The sequence below is a fragment of the Acinonyx jubatus genome, chromosome B3, assembly GCF_027475565.1.
Source record: "Acinonyx jubatus isolate Ajub_Pintada_27869175 chromosome B3, VMU_Ajub_asm_v1.0, whole genome shotgun sequence".
Lineage (NCBI taxonomy): Eukaryota > Metazoa > Chordata > Mammalia > Carnivora > Felidae > Acinonyx > Acinonyx jubatus.
Window position 1 is genome coordinate 140,484,924 of NC_069386.1, and position 24,509 is coordinate 140,509,432.

The 24,509-nt window shown below is 38.5% G+C and overlaps 1 long non-coding RNA gene, 12 other non-coding genes and 1 pseudogene across 47 annotated transcripts in view; all 14 read left to right on the top strand.

The window, feature by feature from the left end:
• LOC106989217 (uncharacterized) overlaps window positions 1-23,178 on the top strand; it is a 112,635-nt gene extending 89,457 nt beyond the window's left edge. For 30 of the 35 annotated variants that reach the window (XR_008299681.1, XR_008299703.1, XR_008299686.1 and 27 more), the window contains 8 exons: window positions 185-247; window positions 1,064-1,149; window positions 5,940-6,028; window positions 9,488-12,478; window positions 13,379-13,463; window positions 14,362-14,447; window positions 15,230-17,516; window positions 21,074-23,178. This is a non-coding gene — a long non-coding RNA (uncharacterized LOC106989217). The remainder of the gene's footprint in view (window positions 1-184; window positions 248-1,063; window positions 1,150-5,939; window positions 6,029-9,487; window positions 12,479-13,378; window positions 13,464-14,361; window positions 14,448-15,229; window positions 17,517-21,073) is intronic. The other 5 variants (XR_008299676.1, XR_008299675.1, XR_008299670.1 and 2 more) reach the window with 5 other exon arrangements.
• Window positions 557-631, top strand: LOC113601647 (small nucleolar RNA SNORD113/SNORD114 family). The gene has a single exon (XR_003422938.1). It is a non-coding gene; the product is annotated as a small nucleolar RNA SNORD113/SNORD114 family (small nucleolar RNA).
• LOC113601652 (small nucleolar RNA SNORD113/SNORD114 family) lies at window positions 1,767-1,839 on the top strand. Its single transcript, XR_003422942.1, has one exon. It is a non-coding gene; the product is annotated as a small nucleolar RNA SNORD113/SNORD114 family (small nucleolar RNA).
• On the top strand, window positions 3,828-3,899 carry LOC113601635 (small nucleolar RNA SNORD113/SNORD114 family). The gene has a single exon (XR_003422927.1). It is a non-coding gene; the product is annotated as a small nucleolar RNA SNORD113/SNORD114 family (small nucleolar RNA).
• On the top strand, window positions 4,819-4,892 carry LOC113601671 (small nucleolar RNA SNORD113/SNORD114 family). The gene has a single exon (XR_003422960.1). It is a non-coding gene; the product is annotated as a small nucleolar RNA SNORD113/SNORD114 family (small nucleolar RNA).
• Window positions 6,311-6,382, top strand: LOC113601632 (small nucleolar RNA SNORD113/SNORD114 family). Its single transcript, XR_003422924.1, has one exon. It is a non-coding gene; the product is annotated as a small nucleolar RNA SNORD113/SNORD114 family (small nucleolar RNA).
• Window positions 7,484-7,558, top strand: LOC113601646 (small nucleolar RNA SNORD113/SNORD114 family). Its single transcript, XR_003422937.1, has one exon. It is a non-coding gene; the product is annotated as a small nucleolar RNA SNORD113/SNORD114 family (small nucleolar RNA).
• LOC113601667 (small nucleolar RNA SNORD113/SNORD114 family) lies at window positions 8,949-9,022 on the top strand. Its single transcript, XR_003422956.1, has one exon. It is a non-coding gene; the product is annotated as a small nucleolar RNA SNORD113/SNORD114 family (small nucleolar RNA).
• On the top strand, window positions 9,915-9,986 carry LOC113601645 (small nucleolar RNA SNORD113/SNORD114 family). The gene has a single exon (XR_003422936.1). It is a non-coding gene; the product is annotated as a small nucleolar RNA SNORD113/SNORD114 family (small nucleolar RNA).
• Window positions 10,699-10,772, top strand: LOC113601654 (small nucleolar RNA SNORD113/SNORD114 family). The gene has a single exon (XR_003422944.1). It is a non-coding gene; the product is annotated as a small nucleolar RNA SNORD113/SNORD114 family (small nucleolar RNA).
• LOC113601630 (small nucleolar RNA SNORD113/SNORD114 family) lies at window positions 12,791-12,862 on the top strand. Its single transcript, XR_003422922.1, has one exon. It is a non-coding gene; the product is annotated as a small nucleolar RNA SNORD113/SNORD114 family (small nucleolar RNA).
• LOC113601629 (small nucleolar RNA SNORD113/SNORD114 family) lies at window positions 13,820-13,894 on the top strand. Its single transcript, XR_003422921.1, has one exon. It is a non-coding gene; the product is annotated as a small nucleolar RNA SNORD113/SNORD114 family (small nucleolar RNA).
• On the top strand, window positions 14,787-14,862 carry LOC113601626 (small nucleolar RNA SNORD113/SNORD114 family). Its single transcript, XR_003422918.1, has one exon. It is a non-coding gene; the product is annotated as a small nucleolar RNA SNORD113/SNORD114 family (small nucleolar RNA).
• On the top strand, window positions 15,650-15,715 carry LOC113601675 (uncharacterized; annotated as a pseudogene).
• Window positions 23,179-24,509: the final 1,331 nt, after the last annotated feature.

The window sequence follows — 24,509 nt, forward strand, 5'->3', positions numbered from 1 at the left end:
ACTCTGATAAGGAAGAGTGAATTTTATTCTTTTTGGTAGTGAAATTGAGTGTTTCCTTGTGTAAGATAAGAATATATACATATTGAAAAAAACAAATGCTGAATATATGAAATGTGGAGCACAAGGATCAATGGCAGTTCGGTCTCAATTTTTTCTGTCACTTGCTCTGCTTTGTGGTCCTCAGAATGGATATCTCCGAGCTGATTAAAGCATCTTCCATGGCCATGATCTCCTGGTTGCCTCTAACGTGAGTAAGTTAAAATTCTTTTCTCATTTCCCGGTGTTTTTGTAAAGGTAATTCACTTTATTGTTAAGATGTGTGAAAGACAATTTAAAACGGCAGCCGTATCTCCGTGATAAATATGGAATATATGAAACATTGATTAATCCATGTGTAGAAAACTGAGGGTAATCAATAAGAGATGCATTGATGTGGGTTAGGGAATACAGAGCCTCTCCTATCGTATTGGTTATCATAGCATTTAGAAACTACTAATGAGGTCAAGTTTTGATCAATCAATAAACAGAAATGGATGAAGAAAAAGAGGGACAACATTGGATCGATGATGACCACTGGTGGCGTATGAGCCTTATGCGATGAATGCCTGTCTGGAGGAACTCTGAGGTCCAACACAAGAGATGTGGTCCTTCTCTTCATGCATTTTCATTGTTTGCATTGGATGATCGAAATGCAATTACAATTACAATTGGATGATCGAAACATCGATGTTGGAAATACATATTTCAAAAAGCTGAATTGTAGAAGCCTTGTTCAATTTAAAAAATATGTGGGAGGCAAGAAATACTATTAATATATTTTGAAACACTGAGGTCCAAAGAGAAATAAATGGTACATGAATGTAAGCTCTTTGGAGAACAAATTATAACAATGTTTATGTTCTGGGTCAGTGGGAAGTTCAAAGTAGTTCGTTTTCTTAAGAGGAAAATGAAATAGACTCCAAATAATGATTGCCTAAATGCCTGCCTAAATGAAAGATGTAAATCAAGGGTAAATGGAAGAATGTCTCATTTTTCATCATCTGCTCCGCTCTGTACTCCTCAGAATGGATGCACTCAAGCTGATCGTAACATTCCTCCAAGGTCGTGAGCCCTCAGGTTGCATCTATGTTGTAGGAGCGTGGAGACCACGTGAGTAATAGAGTCCTTGTCTTGGGTTTGAGTGGCTCGTTTAAGGTTATTTACTGTATTCTTCAAAATATCCAAAAGTGTTATTGAAAAATTTATCAAAGAAGATAAAATATGCCAATGTTTTGTATATACACACACACACACACACACACACACACATATGTGTGTATATATATATATATATATATATAAATAAAACATTAGGTTATATATATATGTATATTAGTCTCTGTAGAATATATATATATATATATACACACACACACACACACACACACACATATTTCCACAGAGACTAATCTGTTTTACTAGCTGACCTTAGTGTTACATTTATAAATTGGTCAACATAACACTTCATATCAACCTAATGTTTATATATATATATAAAAAACATAATGTTTTATATATATATATAAGATTACATTGACTAATGCATAAATTTAATTTAGGATTATTAATGAAACAGGCATATTGATGTGAAAATGACTCTAGATAAATATTCGGGATATCAATGCCTTCTTGGGGTTTTGTGAATCACAGTTTTAAAATTATAGTGAGTGAATTCATTAGTCAATAAACAATGGAGAAATAAAGAAAGAAGAGGGGAGGTACAGTATTGGATCCCTGATGACTACTGGTGGTGCATGAGTCCTACATGGTGAATGCGTGTCTACAACTCTGAAGGTCCAGCAGAAAGAGGACTTGCTTCATTGCCCCTGTGGGAAATGATCCTGTAGACAGGTGTCAGGAATGTACAAGGATCTTGGTTTTGTTTTCATGTTCATGTGTTTTTGTTTCTATTTTTATAATTGGATCAATGAAATAATAAATATGAAAGTAAATCTAAAGGGGGTGAAATATTGTCCAATTATAAAAAAATACGGGTTTAGGCAAGAAATGCTATTGATTTTATAGACAAATGGTTTCTATAGAAGGAGGCGAGGTCATTACAAATCATTACAAAGATCCTACTTCGGAATTGATTTCATAGATGTAGATATGTTATTAATGGAATAATGATAGAAGTATTAAGTAAGTATAAATAAAAATTAAAGAAAAATAGGGTGAAACCTTGCCTAACTGGACATATGTGGTCAGGTAAAAAATATTAATAAACCCGCAAACATTGATGCCCATGAAAAATAAGTAGATCACGGTGTATCACCTCTTTGTTTAAGAATCCTACAGGCATTGATTTGTAAGAGTCAGTTGTGTTGTTCTGGGTCAGTCTTAAGGTTAAGTTTTCATTATGTTGGGATAGATATATGATACATAATAAAATATAGATCATATATATAAAACAATAAAATACATTGTCAGTCTCAAGGTTAAGTTTTCATTATGTTAGGACAGATATATAATATATGATATAGGATATATGGTACATAATAAAATATAGATCTTATATATAAAACAATGAAATGTATTGTCAGTCTCAAGGTTAAGTTTTTCATTACGTTAGGACAGATATATAATATATGATATATGATATATGATATATGATATATAATAAAATATAGATCTTATACATAAAAATAAAATGTATTTAGTTTTTATAAATATATACACAAAACACAAATACACATAAAACACAAAATATGTAAAAATATATTTTATTTTTTCATATATTTTATTTTATGGATTTATATATTTATATTATACTTTATATATGTAACATATATAACCATATTGAAAATATTTTTAACCATATTTGAAAATATTTAACTATTTATGCATTCTATATATTTATATAGTTATGTGTGTTATTATTTATATACATCTTAGTATATATTTATGTATACTATAGAAAATTTTATTTACATTTAAAATATATATTTTATTCATTTACTTATTTATTTTTAAATGTTGATTTTTGAGAGAGAGAGCACACTTGTGTGGATGCGCGTGTGCGTGTGGGCACACACCTGCGCGCACACACACACACACACACACACACACAAACAAGCGGAGGAAGGGCAGGGAGAGAGGGAGACACAGAATCCGAAGCAGGCTCCAGGCTCTGAGCTGTCAGCACAGAGCCCGACATGGCGCTTGAACTCACGAACTGTGAGATCATGACCTGAGCTGAAGTTGGATGCTTAACCAATTGAGCCACCCAGGAGCCCCTAAAATATATATTTTATATATAATGATAAAAATTAAATATCTAAATCCTGAGTCTAGGAAATTAATAGCAAGTATCAATGGCAGTTCAATCTCAATTTTTTTCATCACTTGCTCTGTTCTGTTCTCAGAATGGGTGCATTTGGGCTAATTTCATATCTTCATGGGCACAAGCTCTGTGGTTGCCTCTGTATAGTTGGGGGATGCAGAGTCATGTGAGTTACAGTTGAAGTTCTTTTCTTGGTTACGTGGGTTTTTTTTTCAAAGGTAATTCACTGTCCTGTTTAAAAGGACAAAGTATAATTAAAGAAGGCACTGTGTTTCAGTGATAAGTATGGGCTATATGAAAATTATATTAATTAACCCACCTGTGGAAAACTGAGGATAATTAATGAAAGAGATACACTGATATGGGAATAATCTATGTACAGATTAGGAATATAATAATTCTCTTTGGGGTTTGGTGAATCACAGTGTTTAGAAATTGTTAGTAGTGAATGAATAATTTAATCATTAGACAAATAGAAATGATTGAAGGCAAAGAGGGAGAATATTGGATCGATGATGACCACTGGTGGCATATGAGTCGTTCATGATAAATGCGTGTCTGGAACTCTGAGGTCCAACAGAAGAAATTTAGTCCATTCCCGTATTTTGAAGGGGTCCTCTAGACACAAAGTCAGGAATATACAAGGATCTCATTTTTGGTCTTATAGTTCATGCATTTTCATGCTATTATTATAATTGGATAAATGAGAGCATCTATAAATAAATCTATCAATTAATATGAATGGAGTGATGCATTGTCCAATTATAAAAATATGTGATTATGCAAGAAATACTATTAATGCACTGTGAAAACCCTGGGGCTCATTGGAAGTAAATGGTACATGACCTTTCCCGGAATGACTAATGATGCCATAGATAGCAGAAGTCATAGACAATGTTCAGATTCTGGGTCAGTGGTAAAATCACACTTGTTTGTTTTCTGAAGAGAAAAAAGTATTTATACCAAATTAATGCTGGCCTAAGTGCTTTACTAAATGAAAAGTGAAAAGCAACAATCACTGGAGAGAATGTCTCACACGTTTTTTATCATCTGCCCTGCCCCGTACTCCTCAGAACAGACACATTGCTCCAGATTTAAGGATTCTTCCTTGATCACGAGCTCTATGTAGGGTTGCAGCTCTGTTACAGGAGTCTGGAGACCAACGTGAGTCATCATCAAAGTTCTTATCTTTGTTCCTCGGTTTTGTTTGAGGATATTCACTGTATTGGTAAAAGGTATGAAATATAATCAAAGCATGTGAACTGTATCCTAGTAACGATTACGGGATTAGTATGAAGTATTACTTTGATTAATACATACGTGAGAAGCTGATGATAGTTAATGACAGAGATCTTTTGTTGTGAGAATGATTCTAGTCCCATAAGAGGGATAGCAAGGCCTTGTTTTTAATACTACAGCTTCAAAATTATAATTAGTGAATTACTGAATTAATCAATAAACAATATAGAACTAAATGGAGAGACCGTGGTGCTCCTTGGATCAGTGATATAACTGCCAGGGTAGGAGTCATGCGTGATGAAGGATGTGTGTGTGGAACCCCGAGGTCCAACAGAAAAGAAATGTGAGTTTTTTCCATGCAAAGAGTTCCTCACTTTATTGTTATCTGCTCTGATCTGTACTCCTCAGAATGGACCCACTTGAGCCGATGTAAGCCTCTTCCGAGGCATGCGGTCTCCAGTTGCATCTATGTTGTTAGGAACATTGGAGACCAATGTGAGTAATGTCAATGCTTGAGCTTAGGTGGTTTCTTTAAGGGTATTCCCTTTGTTATTCCAAATATTAAATACAGTCAAAGAAGGCAAAATACACCAGTGTTAAATACCAGATTGATACGGCACATTGAGTTGATGAATCCATTAATGTAAATCTTGAGGTTAGCTTTTGAAACAAAGAGTTAGTCTCTGGAAAAGTTTGGAGAGATAAAGGCTGTTAAGGGATCTTGTATTTATGTGTTTTTAATTCTGTGTATTTATGAATTTTGTGAAGCCATAAGCATATGTTTATGAGAATAACAAGAAAGAGGCCTAATCATGAACAGTGATGGTGAATGGTGGTGGATGAGCCACACATTCATTGGACAATGAATACTACATGTCTGGATTCTGAGGTCCAGTATAATACGTAGTGTATTCTGTTTATTTAATCCTATAGACAGATGTTAGGTTTATGTCCAATATAGGAACTTGGCTTATAGCCGTTGATTTATTATTGTTAATGGACAAATTGTAGGACTATGAAAGAAATACAAATAATAAATAAGAGAGGGTGAAGCATTGTTCAACTATGAACATATATGTGGGCAGGCATGAGATATTATTAACACAATTGAAAACACTGAAACTCATTAAGGAATAGATGGATTAGGAGTGTCACCTGTTTGACCAAGGATCATGTTAGCACAGGTAGTTAAGAGTCAGTTTTTTGTTGTGGATCTATTTCAAGTTTGCTGCTGTTTATTTTGTTAAAATGAAAGTATTTACACAAGGAATCATTATAAATTCCTAAGTGAGTGGGTAAAAAAATGTGGAAATATAGGATCAATGGGAATAAAAATGTAACTTTTTTTTTTAAATCAGTTATGCTTTGTTCTTCTCAGAACGGACACACTTGACCTGATTCAAGTAGCACGACCCGGTGGCAGAGGGACCGATGTGCGTAAGAGTCGGAGTTCTTGTCTGGCTTTCAGTGAATTTTTTTTTTTTTTTTTTGCAGGGTGTTCACTGTGTTTTTGAAAAGTGCCATATTGAATAAAGATGGTCAGCTGTAGCCCTGCGTATAAACGTTGAAATGATATGAAATGTAAAAACATAGGATATTTAAAGAAAGCGATATATAGACATGGAAAAATTTCTATGTACAGAATAGGGACTTCAGGGCTGTCTTTGGTGATAACTGGGTTTCAAAATAATTAGTGAATTAATGAATTAGCCAAGAAACACTGTAGAAATGAACGAATAGGGACAACACTGGATCAATGATGACCCCTGATGGCATATGAGTCATCCATGATGAATATGTGTCTGGAACTCTGAGGTCCCACATGGACCATTGCCCCTGTTTCGAGGGATACTATAGACACATGTCAGGAATACACAAGCAACTTCTTTTGGCCTTTACATTCATGCACTTCTATTTTTATAATTAGTTCAGTTAAATCATCAATAAGCATATATATAAATAAAGATGAAGGTAATGGAACTTTGTCCAATTAATAAAATGTGTGGCTTGGCAAGAAATGCTATTACTACATATTGAAAACAAAGATCTATTATGAAAGGTACATACACATCTATTTTGTGACAATTAGATATTTGTAAGTAAGAGTTTCCTGTCAGGGGCAAGATCAATATTGTTCATTCACTTCAGAAAAAATATAAAACATACATTATCCCAAATCACTACCTGCCTCCATGACTGAATGAAAGATGGACACAGGGATGAATGAACACAAGGTCTCCATCTTTTATCATCATCTGCTTTGTCTTGTCCACCTTAGAATGGTCCCACTCGGCTGATTTAGACATTCCTCCATAGTCACGAGCCCTATGGATGCATCTGTGTGTGAAGAGCACAGAACAAAACGTGAGCAATCGTCAGAATTCTTTTCTTGGTTTTGTGGTTTAAAAAAAATGTCTTCGCATTATTAAAAAGTATGAAATATGATCAGTAATTTCCAAACATGTTAAAAAGAAAAATGATATTAATAGGAAGCAGTATATTAACTCGGAAATTTTGAGGGCATTGAGGAAATATATGTCTGCGTGAAGCAATTCTATACACAGATATTAGAGATATTCAAGGGTCTAGTTTCAAATTTTTGACCTCCTAGGTACTCATTATTATTATTATTATTATTATTATTTTAATGTTTAGTTTATTTTTGAGAGAGAGAGACAGAGCACGAGCAGGGGAGGGGCAGAGAGAGAGGGAGACACAGAATCCAAAGCAGGCTCCAGGCTGTGAGCTGTTGGCAAAGAGCCTGATGTGGGGCTCAAACCCACGAGCCGTGAGATCATGACCTGAGCTGAAGTTGGAAGCTCAACCGACTAAGCCACCCAGGCGCCCCCTTATTTTATTATTAATAGTGAATTGAATTAATAAAAACACGTAGACATGATTGAAGATAATCAGGGATATCCCTGGATAAATGATAACAAGTGGAGGCATAGGAGTCTTGGATGATGAACCCTCCATGTCTGGAACTCTGAGGTCCAGCACAGAAGAAATCTAGTCCTTTCTCCCCATTTGAAGTGATCCTCTAGAGAGATGTCAGGCATATGTGAGGATCATGTTCCTGGCCTTTGTGTACATGAATATTTAAAAGTATTATTATAGGGGCGCCTGGGTGGCTCGGTTGGTTAAGTGTCCGACTTCGGCTCAGGTCATGATCTCACGGTCCGTGAGTTCGAGCCCCGCGTCGGGCTCTGTGCTGACAGCTCAGAGCCTGGAGCCTGTTTCAGATTCTGTGTCTCCCTCTCTCTCTGCCCCTCCCCTGTTCATGCTCTGTCTCTCTATCTGTCTCAAAAATAAATAAATGTTAAAAAAAATTAAAAAAAAATAAAAGTATTATTATAAAAAATAAATGGTGGAAATATAGAGACCAAACTGGTGGTTGCCAGAGGGGAGGGGGCTAAGGGAAGGGGTTGAGGGGAAAGGGGAGAGGGAGGTACAGGCTTCCAGTTATGGAATGAATAAGTCCCAGGAGGTACAGTGTAGGGAACACAGACAACGTACACAGTACTGTAATGGCATTGGATGGTGACTGGTGGTATCTCCCATTGTGGTGAGCACAGTGTTACATATATAGAGTTGTAGAGAGTTATCGAAACACTATGTTGTACACCTGAAACTAAAGTAACATTGCATGTCAACTGTACTTCAGTAGAAAAAAAAAATCGATAGTAGGATAAATAAAAATGTAAATGAGCAAATATAAAGAGGGTTGAATACGATTTACGGTTAAGATATATAATAAGGAAATATAATTGGAATGGAAAATAAAATGATCAAATATGTATATGTCTTGAGCGAGAATGACAAGACAGTGTTAATAGTTAGAGTCAGTTAGAACTTTGAGATTGAATTTATTAACAGAAAAATAAATATTACCACAAATTAATACATGCCCAAGTGACTATGCAAGCAAATAGTGGAACCTATGAATCAATAGAGAGAAAGTCTCGACATTTTAATCTGCTTGGACTGGATGCTGGAAGCGATTTCAGCATCTGCAGTCATCAAAACAGTCACGGTGCCTCTGTGTAAGGAAAGAGACCAAAGTGAGTAATGGCCAACGTTGTCATCTTGGATTTGGTCATTGGTTTAAGGGTATTTATGGTATTATTGACAATTATTAATTTAAAGGTTTATGATGACCTATGATAAATATGATATAAAACATTATGTTGATTTATAACGTACAGGAATGAGGTCTATTAATGAAAGAAGTATAGTCTGTGGGAAATGATTCTGTAAACTGATGGTAAGGATATTCAAGAATCTGTTCTTGTGTTTTGATGACATGTATTATTTTTATTATCATAAACAAATTCATAATTTAATTGATACAAATGTAGACATGAACAAAGAAGAATAGACTCAGGCAGGGATCAGTGAGGATGGCTGGGAGCATAGGAGTCAAGGATGATGAAAATATGTGTGTGGAACCCTGAGGTCTCATGTGGGACATAATCACTCTCCTTCTTCTGCTGAAATTGGCTCTATGAAGAGATGTCAGGAATACACAAAGATTGTATTCTTGTACTGATTTCATAGACTTAGATTCGTTATTATTAATGGAATAATGACAGAACTAATAAAGAAATGTAAGTGGAGAAAGTAAAGCCCGGTCCAGTTATGAATATTGTGGTGAGACAAAAGCTATCAATAATTTTAAAACCATTGATAAGCATTAAGAAATTAATGGACCAAATGGCTAAAGATCATATAGACACTGATGAGGAAGAGTGAATTTTGGTTTTCTGGGTCAATATTTAGATTGAGTTTTTCCTTTGTAAAGATAAAAATACACATTAAGAAGAAGTAATAAATACCTAATTAATAAAACTCAGAAAGCAAGGATCAATGGTGATTACGTCTCATTTTTTTTTTTTTTGTACCATTACTCTGTTCTGTATTCCTCAGAACGATGCACTTGAGCTGAGTTAGCATCTTCCATGGTCAAGAGCTCTATGGTTGCCTCTCTATAGTAGGACAGAAATTAATGTGAGTAACGGTTGAGGTTATTTTCTTGGTTTCAGTATTCTACTTTAAGGTTATTTGTATAAAGGTGCAAAGAATTTTTAAAGAACGCAAGTATACAATTGCGTAAGTATGGGATACAGTTACAGTAATAAATATGGGATATAGTTAACATTATTTTGATTGATGTATATAAGAAAAACAGGCAATAATGAGAAATATGGATGTGAGAATAGTTCTCTATATAGACTACAGACACAAAGACTCTTCTTGGGTTTTTATGAATGATAGCATTTAAAATTGTTATTGGTGAAATAATTCTATAATCAATAAACCCATAGAAATGAATGAAGAAAATAAGGGACAATATTGGATGGATGATGACCAGTGATGGCGTATGAGTCATATATGATGAATACGTGTCTGGAACTCGGAGGTCCCATATGAAAGAAATCTAGTTCGGTACCTCTATTTGAATCGACCCTTCCAACTGGACATCAGGAATGTGCAAAGAAAAATCGCATCATTATGATTTGGAATTGACAGCAAATGGACCATTTTGTCAAGTGTGTTTTGTCTCTAATGCAAAGGTGGTAATAGACCATTATAAGTTACAGTCAGTTGTGCGAGTCACCTTCACATTTGATATTTGATGTATTAAGAAGAAATATATTAACATAGTAAATACCTGAACGACGACATAAATGAATGGTATAACCTATGAATCAATGGGTAAACATCTTGATTTTTTGTCATCTGCTCTGCTCTTTGCTCTCAGAATGGACACCCTTGAGCTGATTTAAGGATTAACCCACAGTCATCATGTTTATGTTGGCATCTCCCTGTTAGGAGCATGGAGATCAATGTGAGTAAGAGTCAAAATTCTTCTCTTGGTTTAAGCGGTACAGAGAAGGCCAGCCATGCCAATGTGCAGTATTGGATTGATATGAAACATTAAAATGATCAATCCCTAAAGAAACAAACACTAAGTTCAGTTAATCAAAAGGATTTAGTCTATTTATATAGGATATTATTGATAAATGTTAGGGATATTGAAGGATCTTCTTTTTTGGTGTGATGTATGCATATTTCTTTATTAATGAATTAGTCAATAAAGAAGCGCAGATGAGAGTGGACAGAAAGACAGCCAATCATGGACCAGTGATGATGACCTGCTGGTGTATGACTCATGGATGATGAATAATGAGTGTGGAACACTGAGGGCCAACCCGAAAGGAACCTAGTCTATTCCCCATATTTCCAGTCATACTATAGGCAGAGGTCTAGAGTCAGGGCTATAATCTTTTTCTTGGTCTTTGTGTTCATGAATTATAAAACTGTACGAAAGAATCAATGGCAGCATAAATTAGCAAATGTATAAATGAATAAAGGTGAAGAGGATGAAGCATTGTTCACTACTAAAATATATAGTCAGGGAAATGAATATTAATATTCACTGGAATGGATAATAAATGGGCCAAGAGTATTACATATTTGAGTAATTGTGACATGGATGGTGATAGGTAGTAGTTGGTATCACCCTGAGTCAGTTGTGAGTTTGAGGTTTGTTGTATTGAGAGGAAAATAAATATTACCACAAATTAATAAACGCTTAAGTGACTAAGGACATGAAAGATGAAAATTGTGGGTCGGTGGGGACAGTGTCTCATTTTGTAAAAATCATTGTGTCTTCTTGGTACTCTTCAGAATGGACGCACTGATCTGATTTTAGCTTCTGCCGTGCTTAAAATTGTGTTGTCTCTGTCAGGAGAGAGAACAAAGCGAGTAATAGTCAAAGATCTTAGCTTGGTTTTAATCATTTGTTTAAGAGTGTTTCCGGCATTGTTAAAAAGCATTAAACATCATAAAAAAGTTATCCAAGGCACAATAATAGATTTAATAGGAAACATTCTTACTGTTGATTAATCAAAGAGATGGAAAAAATATGGTGTATATGAGAAAGGATTCTATAGAACAGCATTAAGGATATTCAAGGATCTTGTGCTCATGTTTTCTTGAATAATGTCTCTGAATTAATGATTTAATTGAGGACAAATGTAAAACAAATGAAGCGAGTGAGGATCTAGAATGGCCCAGTAATGATGACTGGTGGTGTACCTAGTCTGTTTCCTGTTTGAAATGATCCATTGGACAGAGTCAAGAATATACAGATACCAGGTTCTTATTTTAGATTCACAAATTTCGATTTACCATTACTAATGAATCAATGATAGAACCATTAAACAAATATAAATATATAAGTAAAGAAGAGGATGAAGTGATTTTCCATTATAAACATATGTAATGAGGCAAAAAATATTATTAATAAAAATTGAAAACACTGATGTTCATAAAGAAATAGATGGATTAAGAACGTTGTCTCTCATTTAAGATCATGTTGGGGTGCCTGGGTGGCTCAGTCGGTTGAGCAACCGACTTTGGCTCAGGTCATGATCTCACAGTTTGTGAGTTCGAGCCCCGCGTCGGGCCCTGTGCTGACAGCTCAGAGCCTGGAGCCTGCTTCGGATTCTGTATCTCCCTCTTTCTCTGCCCCTCCCCCACTCACGCTTTGTCTCTCTCTGTCTCGGAAATAAATAAACATAAAAAATAATTAAAAAAAAAAAGATCACGTAGACACTGTTTAGTAGGAGTCAATTTTCTTGTTCTCGATCATATCCAAGGTAGAGATGATTCCTCTTGTTAAGAGAAAAAACATATTTATGAAAAATTAATAAATGTATCAATGAGTAACTGAAATGCAGAACTCAAGGGTCAGTAGAGATAAGATCTGTTTTGTTTTTTGTTCTTTTGTTGTTAACTAATCACCTGTTCTGCTCTGTACTCCTTAGAATGGACACACCTGAGCTGATTTAACATCTTTCATGGTCATGAGCTCTATGGTTGCATATGTGTGTTAGGAGCATGGACACCAGTGTGAGTAATAGTCAAAGTTTCTTGGTTTGGGTGGTCGGTTTAAGAGTAGTCACCATATTATTAAGAAAACTGTATAGTAGACTGTAGAGTAGTCATAAGTGTGATATTGAGGTGGTGCCTTATATTGATTATTGCACGTACATAAAACTGAGGTTATTACTGAAAGAGATTGATGTAAAAATGATTTTCTATACAGAGTTGGGACATAAAAACTCTTCTTGGGTTTTTGTGAATCGTAATGATTAGAAACTTATTAGTGAAGTAATGAATAGTGAATAAATAGAAATAAATGAAGAAAAAGAGGGGCAATAACGGATCGATGATGACCACTGGTGGCGTATGAGTCATATGTGATGAATACGTGTCTGGAACTCTGAGGTCCAATAGAAGAGAAATCTAGTCCGTTCCTTTTGTTGAAAAGGATTCTACACGCAGATGTCAGGAATACACAAAGATTTTTTTTTGGGGGGGGGTCTCTGTGCTCATGATTTTTCATTCCATTATTTTAATTGGATAAGTGAGTTGAAAGAAAAAAAGAGAGAAAGAAAGAAAGAAGTAAAGAAAGATAAATGAAGTGAAGCAGTGTCTAATTATAAAAATACGTGATCAAACAAGAAATGCTTATTAATATATCTTGAAAACCCTGAAGTCCAATGAGAAATGAGGTGCCTATGACTGTTACGTCTTGGGTTAGGGATAATATAGACAGTATAAGTTATAGACAATGTTTATGTTCTGGGTCTGTGGCGAGCTCAAAAGTGGTTTCTTAAGAGAAAATGAAAGAAATACACTTTGAATTAATGATCGCATAAATGACCGTCTAAACTAAAGATGAAAAGCAAGCATCAATGGAGAGAAGGTATAATTTTTGTATCACCTGTTCTGATCTGTACTCCTCAGAATGGACTCGCTTGAACTGCTGTAAGCATCTTCCATGGTCCTGAGCTCCTGGTTGCATCTATTTATTAGGAGCATAGAGACCAGTGTGAGTAATAAAGTTCTTGTCTTGGTTTGGGTTTTTTGTTTGTTTGTTTGTTTGTTTGTTTAAGAGTGTTCACTGTGTAACAAAGTTGGAAATAAAATCAGATAAGGCCACCTGTAGCCTAGTGATAAACCCAGGATAGATGGGAAGCATTGTATTGATGGATGCATATATGAAAAACTGAAGATATTAATGAAAGACATATACTGATATATGAGAATGATTCTATATACAGATTAAGGATACTAGAGCTCTTTCTCAGTGTTTTGTGAGTCATGGTGTTTAAAAGTACAATTAGTGAGTTAAGGAATTAATCAATAATTATTGTAGAAATGAAAGAAGAGGACGTGGGCTAATCTTGGATCAATGATGACGACCAGTGGCATATGAGTCATATACCATGAATATTACGTGTCTGGAACTCTGAGGTCCAACACAAAAGAAATATGGTCCATTTTCTCTTTTTGAAATAATTCTATAAACAGATGTCAGGAGTATGCAAGCATTTTGTCTTGATCTTTGTGTTCATGCATTTTCAAACTATTATTATAACTGGACCAAAAGAAAACACATAAAAAATGTATACAGATGAACAAGGTTAAGCATTATCCAGTTATAAAAAATATATGGTAAGGCAAGAAATATTGTTGATATATATTCAAAACACTCATATTCACTAGGAAATAAATGGCATAAGGGTGTTACATTTTAGGGATGGTACGGGTGGTGTTACTGATAGTCAGTGCTCTGTGTCAGTGACAAGACTGATATTGTTTACTTAAGTGAAGGTAAAATGTTATCCCAAATAACTGCCCAAGTGATTGACTAAATAAAAATTCAAGAACCAATGCAGATAATGTCTCAACCTATTTTATTACCGCCCCTGCTCTGCACTCCTTAGAATGAATACCCTCAAGCTGACGTAAGCATCTTCCACGGCCATGAACTCCATAGTTACATCTCTGCATTAGGAGCATGGAGATCAATGTAAGTCGTAGTCAAGGTTGTTGTCTTGGTTTCAGTCTTTTTTTTGAAGGCATTCAGGCATTCGCTGTATCATTTTAAAAATACGAAGTATAATTTTGGAAGATTAACCATGACCCCGTTATAAGTAGGGGGTTGATATGAAGCATTGTTTTGGTTAATCCTTATGTGCAACACTGAAATAAACCAATGAAAGAGATGTATTTCCGTGAGTAATAATTCTATAGACAGATATTTAAGGATCGTACTGTCATATTTTATGACTTCAGGTATTTATTATTATTAGTGGCTTGATGAATTAATAAAATTAATGTAGTCCCAAATTACAATGAGGGCCAAGTCTGGATCAATGATGACTACTGGTGGCGGTATGAGTCATGGATGATGACTATTCCATGTCTGGAACTCTGAGGTCCAACACTAATACAACAGAAATCTAGTTTATACTATTCTATACTATGTGAGAGATACGTAAGAATCTTTTGCTTCTAATTTTATGGCTCATGGATTATGATTGTATCAATATAAAAGAATCAATGGAGGGCTCAATCAAGATGTTTAAATGATTAACCATGAAAGAGTGAGGCGTATTCCAAAGTATGAGAAGACGTAGTAAGGAAAGCAATACTATTAATATAGCCTGGAATGGATAATAAAGAGACAAGTAAGCAAAAACACCGTAAATGAGTAAATATGAAATGCCTGAGGGAATGAAAGCAGAATACAAAGGACCAATGGATAGAAGATCTCAAACTTGATTTTCTACTTGCTCTTATACTCCTCAGAATGGGCACGGCCATGCCAGTTTTGGCGTTCTGTCATGGCCCCGAACTCAGTGGTGTCTTTGGAGAACGGAGACCCTTGTGTGTGAGTAGCAGTCGAACTTTTTGTCTTGGTTTGGGCAATTTTTAAGAGTGGTCAATGCATTTTTAAGAAGTAGGAAATAGAATCAAAGGCCAAACATGACCCAGTAATAAACACGGGACTGGTACAAAACATTATGTTGAGATGTCCATATGTGAAACACAGAGACCGATTTCAGAAACAGATCTAACGTCTGTGGGAAACGATTTCATAGGTAGCTATTAGGGATATCGAGGCTCTTATTCTGGGTGTTTTGGATTCACGTATATTTCTTCATGAGTAAGTAGTGAATTAATGAATAAGTCAATTGACAAAATATAAAGGAAAAGAATTCACAAGCTTGGGCCATTGATGGTGCCTGGTGGTGTAAGAGTCAAGGATGATGAATGATACATGTCTGGACCCCTGTATGGAAGGTGTTGAATCAATACATTGTACACCTGAAACTAATATTACACTGTATGTTAATTAATCGGAATTGAAATAAAAACTTAAAAAATAAAATAGTTCATATTCATTTCCCCCTTTTTTTCCATCTACTTTCTACTTTACGGAATGGATACACGTAAGCCGATAATCATTCTGTAATGATCAGGACCTTGATGCTTCAATGTGAATAATACTCCAAATTCTTGTTTTTGTCTATACAAACAACGGGGGTTGTCTGTATAGGGTATTCAGAGTTGTCTGCGTGATTGAAAAGTATGGAATATAACTTGTGGGGATGAGCCCTGGGTGTTATATGTAGGGGATGATCGCTGGAATTTACTCCTGAAATCATTATTGCCCTATACGCTAACTAACATGGATGTAAATAAATAAATAAATAAATAAATAAATAGTATGGAATATAATCAAAGAAAGCCACATGAGGGCCAGCGATGAGACTGTGTCACAAACCAAGGTTCATGATATATCTGATTTAGCACAACACATCCTTTTAAAAAAGGAGTTCTAATCTTTTAGCTCTGAAGGTATGAGACCCAGAGTAAACTGCCTGCCACTCCTAGTTCTTTTTCTTTTTTTAGTTTACTTATTTATTTTGAGAGAGAGAGAGAGAGAGAGAGAGAGAGAGTCAGAGAGACAGAATCCCAAACAGGCTCTGCACTGACAGGACATGGGGTTTGAACTCACAAACCGTGAGATCATGACCTGAGCAGAATATCAAGAGTCGGACGCTTAACCAACTGAGCCACCCAGGCGGCCCAAAATAAATGTAAATAACTTCTAGAAAGTCGTGCGTAGGCCAGTAATGTGAATATGTTATGAACCACAGTTTGGATAATTAATCCAAATTAGCGCAAATGAAGGACAAGGTAAAGAACTTTGCTTTTTTCATTCATTTCAAAACTCAAAGTCTCATTTTATGTTTGTTCCACTGATTTTTTTTTTTTATTTATTTAGTCCCACTGATGATTTAAACATTTCCCTCTTGATAAAGATCTAGGCCGATACTCATTTCGAGAGTCGATATTCTAGTTGTTGAGCAGGATGGTGGGTTCATGGTTGGCCTCTGTAACACCTAACAATGGTTCAGTGTAATCTCTAAAAGTTAAATGCTGAAGGATTGCACCTACATCAATGATGTGAATGGAATGCATCTGAATAAAAATTATGATCAATCATTTTTTGAACCACTGAGGTCCAGCACTCACAAAGCGAACTAGTGTAGGACTTTTGGGGAGTGGTCTCAGGAAAGGTCAAGAATCTAGTTGAGAAAGGTTCATGGATTTGACTTTATATTATTAGTGAATAAATGAATGTATCAATAAGCAAATATACTCAAAGGTAAAGAAAATGAGGTTAAAACATGGACCAATTTAGAGGATATGTTATAAAACGGGAAATATTCTGTATTCAGTTCTGAAATACTTTGGTCAAGTAAGAAAAAAAAAACCCCATAGATTAAGGTTGTTACCACTTTGTGTAAGAAGCCGCTAGGTAGAGGGAGTTTATGAGTCGATGTTCTGCTGTCTATTTGCAGTGGGTTTCTATGTGTTTGTTTCGTGAAGGAAAAAAAAAGTTGAAATTAAAGAAATGGCTAACTGAATGAGTGAGTGCCAAGAATGAACCAATGATGACTATATTTTATTCTTTATTACATCTGCTTTGTGCCGAGAATGGCCACACATTGGCTGCTTTTGTCATTACACTTAATGGTGAGGATCCTGACTGTTACTGATGTGGCCAAAGAAAGCATAGATTAGGGTAAGTAGCAGATTAAGTTTTTATTCTTGGCTTGGTCATTTTGTTCATGGATGATGACATATTATTTTCAAAAAGAATAAATGGCTTCATGCAACCATAACATGAAATCAAAGAAGACCTTGTATGGACTGATGATAAGAATTTGTCCTGACAAGGTCGTGCTTTATTCATTTTGCAAAAATAAAAAAACAAAAACAAAAACAGATTTCCATTCAAAAAATAGATTGCTCCCTCTCAGCTTAAGAAGATTATAGACACATTCTAGTCATAGTCAAAGGTCTTGTCCTTGGATTGGTTGTGTTTTCCTTGTTTATTTTATTTTATTTTATTTTATTTCATTTCATTTCATTTCATTTATTTTGTTTAATTTTATTTATTTTATTTAATTTTATTTTATTTCATTTTATTTTATTTTTATTTCATTCCATTTCATTTTATTTATTTTATTTAATTTTATTTATTTAATTTAATTTTATTTCATTTTCATTTCATTTATTTCATTTCATTTCATTTCATTTTATTTTATTTTATTTTATTTTATTTTATTAAAATAACCCATAATTAAGCAAATTAAATGTAAATATGCTAGTGAAATTACAACGGTCACTTTTGACAAATGATGTGAGGATTCCCAACACAAAGATTTGTTTCCCTTGGGTCGGTTATTTCAGCACTCTGCTTTAGGAGCCCATAGAGAAACTTACTTGTAAAAAATTCCCCCTCTTGTTTGGAAATAAATTATGTGCTGTTGACTTTTCCTTTGAAAAGGAGTAACTGACTACATTAATAAACAAGGAAAAATCCATATGTAAAGAAAATTAGAGTGGCAAAGCGTGTCCCAATGCTAAAATTTTATGAAGCAAGAATTAGGATCAACCCCATTTTGCTTCTCTGAGACCTATGTAATGGAAAAGATTTAATCTTCCCCTCTGTGTATAATGAGGACAGATACAGTTGTTAAAATGTTCATTGTTTTCATTCTTGTACTTTGGTGGGTCCCTGGATGTTAGTGTTATTGTTGTGGCTCCTGTGGTTGTTTAGTAAATTGGTGTTTGAAAATCTGAATTGAAGGAGGCAGAATCCTGGACCAGTGATGAAAATGTGATTTGAAAGAAGGATTAAAGTCGTTGCAGTTTTGCACCACTGACATTTATGAAATAAAGCATTTACCTTTTTTATCTTTGTTTTAGTAGCAGGTGGTATGTGGTAGTAACTCTGCCTGTTGTACTGAAATAATTGAGATATTTTTTCTACTTCCCTAGATTATTTCTTTTCTCTATCTCACAAATACTTATCACCTCATATATGTGGAGGTGGTGGCGGGAGTTTCTATTCTATTAAAAAAATTTTTTTAACACTTGTTTATTTTTGAGAGAGAGAGACAGAGAACGAGGTGGGGAGGGACAGAGAGAGAGGGAGACACGGAATCCAAAGCAGTCTCCAGGCTCGGAGCTGTCAGCACAGGGCCTGACTCGGGGTTCGAACCCACAAACCGTGAGATCATGACCTGAGCCAAAGTCGGACACCTAACCGACTGAGCCACCCAGGCGCCCCAAGAATTCCCTATTCTAGAATGTTTTGGGACTTAGTGTCTAAGACAGTGCTAAAATAACTCATGAGGTATTAATTTCAGCTCAACCTTGACCCAAATCCACGTGAGTCTGTGTGTTGGTCGTGGCATTTGTATCTGAATCCAGTCTAGTTCCAGCTGTCACGTAGCATTTTGGGACTAAGTAGAGACCAACTTATAAATGCAACAATTCAATATAATGGGCAAGGACTTTCCAGAAGCACAGAAGGTGGGCCCTTGGCCCAATCTTAAGTATCAGATGCTTTACAAAGGAGATGACGCTTGAGCCAATGACAATCTCGCTAGTGAAGTTAGGGGTCGTAACCCCCTTGTCCTCTGCACTGCCCATTATGCCTAGCTCGCAGAGCACGAGTAGTAGTCCTTTGTGGAATGACAAATTGCATAAATGGTGAATGACTGGATGAAGCAGTGAGTTAGTGAATGAAGGAGTCTTTGAGTAAACAAAGGAAAACATATTGATGAAAATGTTGAGTATGCACACGTGTTAACAAATTGACAATGAGTTGACACGTCCACTTAACCAAATGCATACGTGCGTACATGTATGATGAAGTAATTATCGAATCAATGAGTGGATGAGATGATGTGTAAGGAAGAATGTCAAAAGGAGAATGAGTGATAAATAAATAAGTCAGTGGGTGAATGAATGAAAGACTAGTAGCTCAAGGAGTCAACAAGTGAAAGATGGGTGCACAAATAGACGAAAGAATAGGTAAGTGAGTCCCTGAATGAGTTTGCGAATTGAGTTTCAATGAGAATTGAAAGTTAATTAGTGATGAGGGAATGAATGAACCAGCGAGTCACTGAGTGAATGAGGAGCCAAATGCATTAATTGATTAAGAAGCCAAAAACTGAGTGAGTGAAGAAATGAACAAATTGATGAAAGAAGGAAAAAGTGGGAGAATTGAACAAATTAATAGATAAATAAGTCCATGAATGAGACAAGTTAATGAGCAGACGAATAAGCCAGTGGATGGAGGGATGCATATAGTAGAGTGAGTGAATAAAACAACGAATTAGTGAGTGAGTAAACGAGTCAATGAATGGGAGTGCAGTCCAAGAACAGCTTAACTGCTGTGAATGAATGAGCGAATAAACAAATGGGTCAGTAAATGGGTGAGTGAGTCAGTGATCCGTGTGTGAGGCAATGAGTGAATGAAGTCACACTGGGATCCCTTCCCTGACCACTCGGGAGAGAGCTAGCCACACCCCAACCTCACGCCACTTTGTAAATAGCTCCACCGGAGCACCCATTCTACTCTATCATGGGTATTTGTTTACGTGTTATCACTAGGCCCATGTGCCCTACGAGAGCCAGGAACCGGGTCAGATTCCACTCTGCATCCCAGCGCCTGCCCAGCCCCGAGCCTGGGAGGCGCCCAGTCAATTATTGCCGAACGAATTAATGAATAACTAAAAATACATGTGCTTTTGTGGAACCAGGCTGGCCCTTCTCAGAACGGTCTGGGAACCGTCCCGCGGGGAGGTGTGCTGTGTCAGATGGCCTGTGGCGTTCTCCGACGCAGGTCCAGATTCTCCCTTGAGGCCAGCTTCTAGTGTTCGGTGCCAGACAGACAGGATACTGGCAGTTCTGACTGCCCTGGACACTGGCCCATCCTTGGGCAACGTTGGCTTGGCATGGTGGAGTGGAAGCCCTGGGTCTTCCCGAAAGTTGCCCTTGCCTCTGCCAAGACAGGAGGTCAAAAATAACCTGGTCTTGTTTTTATGCCTCCAGCAAGTGGGCCTGCTCTTTGCCTTTGCAAGGAAACCGAGTTCCTCTTGTGGTTGTTGTGGGTCAGACGTGAAGGGCCTCTGGACCTCGAGCCTCAGCTCCATGTCTTCCACGAAGATAACAATTGTTACGGGAATTAACCTTGTCTAGCAAGAGCGGGTTAGAAGGCCCAATAAATGCTTCGAAACTTACCCGAAGTAGCTGTAATTGATGGTTTCAATTGCACTTCTTTAGAAAGTTCCCAAATGATACCCACGTAATACGAAGATTCCCCTGTCCAAGAAGAATGGCGAGTTCGACGAAGTTCTAGAACAATGCCAGTTTGGATGGGATGGGTCCAGACTATGCACCTTTAAGACAGCATAACATGCTGTTCTGCCAGGGACAGATGACGAGAAAAGTAAGTTGGCAACATCTTTGCCCTCTGTGGGTATTTGCCCAAGACCGCCCCCCCTCCACTGCCCCCTCCCTGTATTGCATCATTCCTCCCTCCTGCAATTATGTGTTATAATTTTATACCCACTCTATGGCTGACACTGACCACTCCCCCTCCTCTCCTGTCTTGCCTGTTCCTGACCCTGGATTCCATCTCTCACTCCTGGTTTCGTGTCCTTCCTTTGGACTTGGCGATGTAACGGTCATTTGGCTTCGAATATCGCCTTCTCCTTCCTGAAGACTGGATTTCAGCTCAAATCATTGGCCTTTCTCCTTCGGACTGAATCAGGTAGACCCCCGTCTCCCTTCTTAATAGTGGGCATCTGGGACCCTAATTTTGAGTCTTGTGTGTTGGCTGTCTTCCATCTGGGCAACCTCCAGCCCCTCCGGGCCCCCTGAATGCTGAGGGCGGGCGGCAGGATGAGCATCAGTGGCCTTCGTCTAGAATCTAATGTGTGACTGGAAAGTGTGTATGGACGCAGGACGTGGGACTTAGGTTCTCACATTCCCCAGGATTGTTGGGTAAATGAGGTGCTTGGACCTCATAGCGTTCAACAGCTTCTAGTTGATTCTAATCTGTGCTTTCCGTGGTTGCTCAGCTTTGTGCCATGCCCAACACACCTGTCACCTGCCTTGCACTCACATATTCCCTTGTCTTCCTTCCTGGCTCCTCACCTCCCGTGGTCCAGATTCGTCCTGTCATGCTCACGTATCCACCCTCCACACCCCCGACAGAGCCCTTGTTATGGTGTTAGTTATGACCTACTGGTTTCTCCCAAAGGGAATGAACTCCTTGGTGTCAGGTAACCCACCAGAAGGTCTAGGCTTCAGTAAATGTTTGGTGAACTACTTGTCCATTCTTTCATTTATTCAGAAAAAGATTGGGCTCTTTCTGTGGCACCAGAGGTTGGGTATAAGCAGCAAGAGGCAGGCCATATCCTATCTCTGCCCTCATGGAACTTCAAGTCTTGAGTGGGAGATAGATTTCGAACAAATTTTCACTGTGGAATTACTTAATCATCCTCGTGACGAGCTCTATGAAGCCCGGGTGCCGCGGGCTTTGCTGACCTGCCACCTGGGCTGGTCTGGCCCTTATGACAAGCTCCCTCTGCTTTGGGGGCGACACTCTGGAAGGACAAGGCCATGGCCACGGTCAGAGCTGGCAGATGGCTGTGGGTCCCTGCGGGCAGGTCCTCGGACATCGTTGGACGAAAGAGGGATGGGTGGACCTTGGGGTTTGTGCAGCGGCCCTTTGGTTATTACCTGGGCAGAGGCGACCAGCCAAACATTGCAGTCACTCGGGCCACGTGCTTGTTAAGGAAGGCTCTGCTGAGGCTCAGGGTTGGAGCCACCCCGTCAACTTCCAGGTGGTTCTTCTCGATGTACTGCCAGATGACAAACTGGGGGTACACCGGAACATGTGTTGACCTTGTCTCCCTCCACCACATTCCATTCTGAGTGTCTTCAAATGGCTGCCCGAGAAACCACCGTGGGGGTAGCATCATTGTGATGCTCTGCAGCGAACCTTGCAGTCCACACGCCTTGTTCCGGTCGCCTTCACCGATGCCACCCTCCCTCGGCCTCCAGCTTTGGTCCTGCCCCTTCCTCTGTCTCCAGAGAACCCAGGAGGCTACCTCTCTCATGCCCGGCACCACGAAAGTCCAGACTTCCCTCATGTTGGCCTGGGTCAGCCTCTGGATTGGTCTTTTCGCCCTTCCTTCAGTTTGTTCTCCGTGCTGCAGTCAATACAATCTTTCTAGATTTTTCTAGAATGCATGAAAAAGAGTCCCATGCTCCCTAAAGCCCTTTTGTGAGTTTCGGAAGCCCCAGGGGGAAGCCCAAGCTCCTTGCTTCTCACTCACAGTCTTTGTGACTTGGCCTCTTGCCCTGGCTCCCACCTTGGCCTGGCCCTATGTGTCACCCAGCAGACCCTCCCAGTCTCTGTGCCTTTACACATGCTCCTGTTCTGACCCTGTCCTCACTGCTCAATAGCTGGGCAGCCTGCCTCCCCCTGGTAGGTTGAGTCACCCCACATTTGGAACTGTTGCATGACCATGAACTTGACCTCCATTCAGAAACGTCTCCTGTGCTTGATTTAGGTGTCTGGCTTTCCAGCCCGGCTGTGCTCGGTCTGTGGTGTCTCGGACCACCCCCTGCCCCCATAGAACCTGTGCAGAGTGGTGGGTTCATCCGTCAGAAAGCTGGTTGAATGAGACACTGAATGAACACACAAAAGAATGACTGGGAGGTCATTCTGGGGGGCAGATCCTATCCCTGGAAGAGAACCGGGGTCCTTGGCACTGGGGAGTAACACCTCCTCATGACTGAGGCCTGTACCCCTCCTCCAGCCAGTTCCATTTTCCTTTCGCCTGCGACTCATTAGGAGATATGTAACCTTAATCCTTGAAATTGTCTGGGACGGAGCGTGTTTTCACTCAAGGACATGAACATGGGGATTGTATTCCTTCTTAAATAAATCTCACTCCCCCAGGAAGTTTGGACAGGATGTGGGCAATCAGACCAGGGCTTGAAACTGAACATTTTGCAAAAGACCCGTTTCAAAATTTGAAACCCTGTGGCCACTGGCCAGAGCTGAGTCTGGTTGGCGGGGGTCGCTGGGGCCTCCTCGCAGAGAAGGGAAGCAGAGATTGAAAACAAACCTTCAGCTCTCACTGAGCAGGCTGATGGTTTTGCAAGGCAGAATTTTGCGGTTCGGTTTTGCTTGTCTGTGAAACTGGACTGAGCTCGATCACCCCCATCAGCCTTCCTCCAAGCTCTGTGCGGAGGCCTCAGACCCTCCCGGAGCCAGCGTGGAGTCTGACTTCATCCCGACACGGATAGGACAAGCGTGTAGCACTAGCTGGGGCTGCATGCTTAGGGGCGGGCCCAGCTTAGGGCTCGCCCTTCCCCTGGGGGGTGCCCCCGGAGCCTGGGGAGAAAGAGTAATAACATTGCATTATGCCTGTCGTCACCAGGCACGGCCGAATGTTTCCCTGTTTCATCCAGAGACGGGTGACACTGATTCCTTATTGTGGCGACAAGGAAACTGAGGCCTGGGGAGGGCAGCCGTGGGTGACTCCATGTTTAGGACTCCTCCCAGGCTTCTCCTGAGTGGGCTCCCGCCTCCCGGAGTGGTGGCTGAGGCTGGTGCCCCAGGGTCACAGGTGTGGCAGGAAGGATCTTGGGGGGTGGAGGAACACATAGCCCCAGAGAGCAGTCTGCAGTGTTTGAGCCC